Source organism: Rhinolophus ferrumequinum, chromosome X, assembly GCF_004115265.2.
Source record: "Rhinolophus ferrumequinum isolate MPI-CBG mRhiFer1 chromosome X, mRhiFer1_v1.p, whole genome shotgun sequence".
NCBI lineage: Eukaryota > Metazoa > Chordata > Mammalia > Chiroptera > Rhinolophidae > Rhinolophus > Rhinolophus ferrumequinum.
The window spans coordinates 116,172,818-116,180,624 of record NC_046284.1 but is presented as its reverse complement, the minus strand read 5'-3'; positions in this window follow the sequence as shown (position 1 = coordinate 116,180,624).

Here is a 7,807-nt window from a genome sequence, read left to right as displayed (position 1 = left end):
GCAGATTGGATCAAAAAACTAAACACAACCATATGCTGCCTCCAAGAGACACATCTCAGCTACAAGGACAAATATAGACTCAAAGTGAAAGGGTGAAAATTGACACTCCAAGCAAACGGTATCCAGAGAAAATCAGGTGTAGCCCTACTGATATCAGATGAAACAGACTTCAGGGTGAAAAAGGTAACAAGAGACAAGGATGGACATTGTATAATGATAAAGGGGACTATACAACAAGAAGACATAACAGTCATCAATATTTATGCCCCCAATCAGGGAGCACTGAAATATACCAAGAAACTACTAACAGAACTAAAGGGAGAAATTGACCAAAATACAATTATAGTAGGGGATCTACATACATCATTGACAGCTATGGATAGATCATCCAAACAGAAAATAAATAAAGAAATATAAGCCCTAAATGACACATTAGATGAAATGGACATAATTGACATTTATAAAGCACTGCATCCTAGAACATCAAACTGTACATTCTTTTCTAGTGTACATGGAACATTCTCAAGGATAGATCATATAATGGGACATAAAACTAGCCTCAGCAAATTTAAGAAGATTGAAATCATACCAAGCATATTTTCTGATCACAAGGCTTTGAAATTGGATATCAACTGCAAAAAGAAAGCAGGAAAACCACAAATATGTGGCGATTAAACAACATACTTTTAAAGAATGACTGGGTCAAAGAAGAAATAAGAGGAGAGATCAAAACGTTCATAGAAACAAATGAGAATGAAAATACATCCTACCAAAATTTTGGGGATACAGCGAAAGCAGTTTTAAGAGGGAAATTTATATCATTACAGGCCTATCTCAAGAAAGAAGAAAAATCCCAGATAAATAACTTCACGTTACACCTTAAAGAACTAGAAAAAGAAGAACAAATGAAACCCAAGGGCAGCCGAAGAAAGGAAATAATAAAAATCAGACCAGAACTAAATGAAATAGAGAAGAAAAAGACACTACAAAAAATTAATACGACAAAGAGTTGGTTCTTTGAGATTAATAAAATTGACAAACCCTTGGCTATACTCACTAAGATACAAAAAAAAAAGACACAAATAAACAAAATCAGAAATGAAAGAGGGGAAGTTACCACGGATAACACAGAAATTCAAAGGATCATCCAAAAATACTATGAAGAACGACATAGCACCAAATTCAATAACCTAGAAGAAATGGACATGTTCTTAGAAACATATAGCCCTCCTAGGCTTAATCATGAAGAATTGGAAAATCTAAATAGACTGATCAACAGTAAGGAAATTGAATTAGTCATTCAAAACCTTCCCAAAAGCAAAAGTTCAGGACCAGATGGCTTCACTAGTGAATTCAATCAAAAATTCAAAGAGGATGTAATACCTGTCCTGCTCAAACACTTTCAAAAAATTAAAGAAGAACACAGTGTAATTTATGGATGATGTGATACAGAATTGCACACCTGAAATCTATGTAATTTTACTAACAATTGTCACCCCAATAAATTTAAAAAATAAAATTAAAAAAAAAAATTAAAGAAGAGACAATACTCCCTAACTCAGTTTATGAGGCCAACATTGCCCTGATACCAAAACCTGGTAAGGATAACACACACAAAAAGAAAATTACAGACCAATATCTCTGATGAATACATATACAAAAATCCTAAACACCTGGAAATAAAAAAAAAAGCAAAAGCCATGAGTGAAATAAAGAAAAAAAAAAAAAGAGAGAGAACTACAGACCAATATCTCTGATGAATACAGATGCAAAAATCCTGAACAAAATTCTTGCAAATCAAATACAACAATGCATTAAAAAAATTACACATCACGACCAAGTGGGGTTCATCCCACGGGCACAAGGATGGTTCAACATATGCAAGTTCATCAATGTGATACACTACATAAACAAAATAAAGGACAAAATTCATATGATTATATCAATAGATGCAGAAAAAGCATCTCACAAGATACAACATCAATTTATGATTAAAACACTTAATAAAATGGGTATAGAAGAAAAATACCTTAACATAATAAAGGCCATATATGACAAACCCTCAGCTAATATCATAATTAGCGGTGAAAAACTGAAGCCCTTTGCTCTAGGTTTAGGAACACGACAGGGCTGTCCCTTATCACCTCTGCTTTTCAACATAGTATTGGAAGTTCTAGCCAGAGCAATCAGGCAAAAGAAAGGAATAAAAGGCATCCACACAGGGAATGAAGACTGGAGAAATGCAAATTAAATCCCCAGTGAGATATCACCTCACACCAGTTAGAATGGCTATCATCAACAAGACAAATAACAAGTGTTGGAGAGGCTGTGGAGAAAAAGGAACCCTCATACACTGTTGGTGGGAATGCAGATTGGTGCAGCCATTATGGAAGGCAGTGTGGAGATTCCTCAAAAAATTAAGAATAGAATTACCATATGATCCAGCAATCCCTCTCTTGGGTATCTACCCAAAAAATCTGAAAACATTTATCTGTAAAGATGTACGTGCTCCGATGTTCATTGCAGCTTTATTTACAGTGGCCAAGACATGGAAACAACCAAAGTGTCCTTCGATCGATGATTGGATAAAGAAGTTGTGGTATACATATACACAATGGAATACTATTCTGCCATAAGAATAGATGAAATAGTGCCATTTGAGACAACATAGCATGGATCTTGAGATTATAATGCTAAGTGAAATCAGTCAGACAGAAAAAGTCGAGAACCATATGATTTCACTGATATGTGGTATATGAAACTGAAAACAACAAAGGAACAAGACAAACAAATGAAGAAACAAAAACTCATAGACACAGACAATAGTTTAGTGGTTACCAGAGGGGAGGAAAGAAGGGGCGTGGGAGATGAGGGTAAAAGGGATCAAATATATGGTGATGGAAGGAGAACCGACTCTGGGTGGTGAACATAAAATGTAATATATAGATGATGTATTACAAAAACTGTACACCTGAAACCAATGTAACTTTACTAACAATTGTCACCCCAATAAAACTTAGTAAAAAAAAAAAAAGGAAACTGCCGTAGTACAGGCACTCACGAAAGAGGACTTCCAGAACTGCTTCAGAAAGTGGCAAGAACGATGGGATAAGTGTGTTCGAAGCGAGGGGGAGTATTTTGAGGGGGATTAATGGCAATGTACCTTTTACTGTAATACATTTTTTTATTCAGACATTCAGTGTATCTTTTGGTCACACCTTGTATAGGCTTCAGAGAAAGGTCTGGAAAGAAAATGCAGAATATAGGCAAGGCCAGTCATTTTTTATAAGAACATGGGAGAAACTATTCATTTATTGTTGGCCCTGATGAGAAGGAGTAAGGGTGAAGGGGAAAGTGAAGCCAGTAAGAAAGGTTGGGGCTACATGAATGTTGGGGAGGCCAAAGGGACTCTAGGAAGAGGGAGAGCTAACATCAGTTCCAAGTTACTACTGTTGGAACTACTGTTACTGTGTTGTAGACCTACTCTATCTTTGCAAGCCTTTGGTAAAATTTGCTGTAAACACAAATGGCTTGGTTGGATTTGTGTGTGTGTTTATGTGTATGCATGTTACTGTGTTTGTGTGTGAATTAAGTAAAGGGAACGGCCCAATGTTTAGAGTAGAACTGAATGGAAAAGGGAAAAGATAGAATGATCAGACAGTAAGTTCAACTCATTCTATGAAAGCAAGAGCTCAGAGGCAGGGGAAACTGTGAGAAACTAAGCCCCTAAGGAAGTTTTAGAAATCATGGGGCTAGTACTGGTTTTTCATGAAGTGGAGGTTCACACCAAACTTACAGATATACCTCAAAAGGAAGGGTAATACTTATATTATATGTAAACTGCAGATAATAATACCTACTTGAAGGTTGTTTTCAAGATAAAGTGAGGTAATGCTTGTTAAGTTCTTAGTTCAGTGCATTGCACACAGTACGAACTTAAATGATAAACTTCAGCTTCATATTTTAAAAATGAATATAATAACTTGTTTAAAAGAGAAAACTGAATGGAATACTAGGTAAAGCTCCTGATTCACAGTAAGCATTTCTGAAATGCCATACCCTTTCCATTTTAGGAAGGGAATCTTCCAGACCTTTATTTGATAGCTCTATCACTTTACATTGTAGGCCCGCACAGGCCCCAGAAACTTCCTGTAAACATATGAGGTCTTTCCTTCTGCCCCTTGTCTCTTTCACATATGGGCATCACTTTTAGGGACCGTGAACTGATGCAAAGTATTCTGTGGCAGTAGAGCACTGATACTGGGCTGCTGTCTAACATCCAGGCATGTCTTTCATCTTTATCCACAACCATCTGATTCTTTTTCTGTCTTTGATAACTCACGTGGTATTATTGCATCGATGAGCCCAACTGTCATCTCATTTTACTGATTTGAGGGTCTTGTTTACCCAATCAGTTGTCCTTGCCTCTCCTGTAGTGGCCTTCATTTTCAATCGTTTTCATTACTCCTGCTTTTCAAGTGTCACTAATTGCCTATTCAGAACATTCTGTCTTTCGCTGAAATATGTTATTTGCATCATGTTTTCATCTCTCTAATTTATTTCAGCCTGCTTCTTGTTGCTGAGTGAGTACTTAAAGATCATTCTTGTACATAAAAATCAAACCTCTTCTTGAGAGCAGGCTGGGAAAAATTCTGAGAAATATAGGGCTTTGACTACAGCACCTGAAAAATTCAGAGTACAGGCTGCTCTAGTGATCACCAGACAGATGTCTGCATTTCCTCACAGATGATGTGATAACTTAACTTTTGACGATTTAAATGAAAAGTATTTTCTTCATCCCTAAACGAAACAAAACAAAATTACCACCTCACCTGTAATTCAGCTACCTTACCTCTGTCTGGGTCGTGGTGTGTTTAATCCAAGCCACCTGTCAGCATTTGTGACTATGTGAAGGTGTGTTGATTGAAATAAAGATAAACATGACTTTGTCTCTCAAAATATATGTTTCTTATTAAAATAGCTTCGTGCAAGTACCATGACATAATTTATCAAATGTATTACTTAAAGTTTCAGTCAGCATTTCTATCCAAGTGATGGAGAACTGCAGTGGGTCCCTTGCAGATTCTGGTGCTGGGTATTTAATGATTTGAGGTCTGGGGGATTTTGTATTTTCCAGTGTGCTTAGGTTTTTAATACAGGGGCTCAGGTGTCCTGAGTAAAGACAATTGCAGCTCCACTTCTGAACCCCAATAGCAGAATGATAATCCAAGAAAAGCTGTGTTCCACATTTTGATGACTAAAGAGAAACCTCATCTTGTAGTCATTTCTTTCAGCTGTTTCCTTTCCACAGTGAATAATAAACCGTGGCATAAAGTTAAAGAGATAGTTTGTTTGCTAGGGTATGGAATTGCCTAGAAAACTCTGGAATTAAAGAAAAAAAAACTTGAATATAAATCTTGTCAGACCTGTTAACTAATGCCTGAAATTTTTATGTACTCTAAGTGGTGAGAGCTGCCAAGAGTTCTATTAAGAATATCACCCCAGTTTGTCTTTGAATAGGTAGGGAATTTATCAATCAGTATTATACATGAAGAATTCCCCCACAGACTTAGCACATCCTGCCAATCTCTCTTGTTTTACTGTGTTTATAAATCATAGAGTGTATTTGAAATATAAAGTAATGGTGAGCTCTGATGTGTGATAAAGTGTTGCCATTAGTGCCAACTTTTTCTTCCTACACCTTTACCTAGAGCTCCCACAAGGAAAATGCTAGTCTGAAAGGTGCAGAGAGCATTTACTTTTTTTGAGGGGGGTTTCCTTTAAAACATGTGTCCCAGTTTTTGAATATCCCTAAGGTTGGTGTATCATTTAAGGTACAGTCAGAAGACAGAACTCAAACAAGTTATTTGATCTCTCAGTGGAATAGCTTGTGAAGTTCTGCCTTTTCACAAGAGGTTACCTAATATTGCCTCACCATCTCCATGGTGCCACAAACCAGACTGTCATCGTAATCTTAGGAGAAACCTAAGGTTATATATTTTAGCAGTTTCCATGATTCAGACACAAAGGTAATGAGGTTTATTTAAAAAATATGGTTGAATCTGAAAAATTATATTGTAGAAGAAAACCCTAACTATAAAGAAAACGTTCAAGCTAAATTGTTAGGTGAACAAATCAAGTTACCAAATAGTATGTATAGAGGATTTTCAGTTTTAGTGATGGCAGAGTAGCCTGGATTGAACTCACCATCCTACATATATAAATAGTAAATGTTTGATAAAATATTAACAAAATAAGTATTTGAAGGTACTAGAAAATGACAAAAGTTTGCAGAAATTGGATTTGACTCTTGAAAGAAGGGAACTACTTTGGGTAAGATGCAAGTTTGTATAGCTTTTTTCTCTGAAGGTATTCTCCAGTCTACACTAAAACTCAAACAGAAAGCTGACATCATATTGGCTAGAGCTGTCAGAAGATTGAGTTAGGAGAGGCAAGAGTGGCTGGAATTTGAGTGGTAAAACCCTAGAAAGGAGGGAGTCACAGAGGTGGCTACATATAAGCTCCCCTTAAATCCTATAAATGCATCTCATAAATGCATACAAATCTGTGTATAATCTCCCCTTACATCCTTGACTGATCCCTGAATTGAACTTGCACCAAGGAGCATCCAAGGATACTAATGGAAGGCAAAAGCTGGAAAGCTGAAAAATATGGTCAGATTTAAACTCTTGCCCACAATAAGGGGAGACAGTTTGGAGTCTGAATCCTGCTAAGTTACATAAGTTTGGCAAGTATTTTGGGATTTCCACTGAAACTCTAGGAAGGCCATGACTAGAGTGCTAAACCTTTGTCACAGGACTGAGATTAATCTTAACACTAAGGACAAATCAAAACAGATCCACCATGACAAAGTATAAAACCAAGCCTCCACAAATTCAAGGTTAGCCAGAAATTTAACTACCTGGTAAAACAAAAAACAACATTTTATGGGGGATAACAGAGTTTGGATTCTCTAAAACATACCATCCATAATGTTCAATATATAATCAAAATTATAAGATTATGCAAAAAAAGTAAAATGTGACCTAAGGTCAGTAAAGAAAGCAGTGACTAGAAACAGATGACAATTTGCAGACAGGAAAGTTGAAGGAACTATTATAATCATGTTCAAGAACTTAAATGAAAAAAATACTAAAATAAGTCAACAGATGGGGAACCAAATCAGAGAAATAAAAACATAAAAGAGAACCAAATGAAATTCTAAAACTGTAAAATACGAGGTCTGACAATTAAGTTCATGAACTTGTTGCAACAATGTTGCTAACCTTTTTTTTGCTATCAGAGAGATTATTCATTATGAATTTGTACCAACTGGACAAACAGTTAACCAAGTTTACTATTTGGAAGTGCTGAAAAGGCTGTGTGGAAAAGTTAGATGACCTGAACTTTTTGTCAACAATTCATGGCTCTTGCATCATGACGATGCACCAGCTCACACGGCACTGTCTGTGAGGGAGTTTTGAGCCAGTCAACAAATAACTGTATTGGAACAGACTCCCTACTCACCTGATCTGGTCCCCAATGCCTTCTTTCTTTACTCAGAGATAAAGGAAATACTGAAAGGAAGTCATTTTGATGACATTTGGGACATCAAGGGTAATACGACGACAGCTCTGATGGCCATTCCAGAAAAAGAGTTCTAAAATTGCTTTGAAGTGTGGACTAGGTGCTGACATTGGTGCATAGCTTCCCAAGGGGACTACTTTGAAGGTGACCATAGTGACATTCAGCAATGAGGTGTGTAGCACTTTTTCTAGGATGAGTTCGTGAACTTAATTGTCTGACC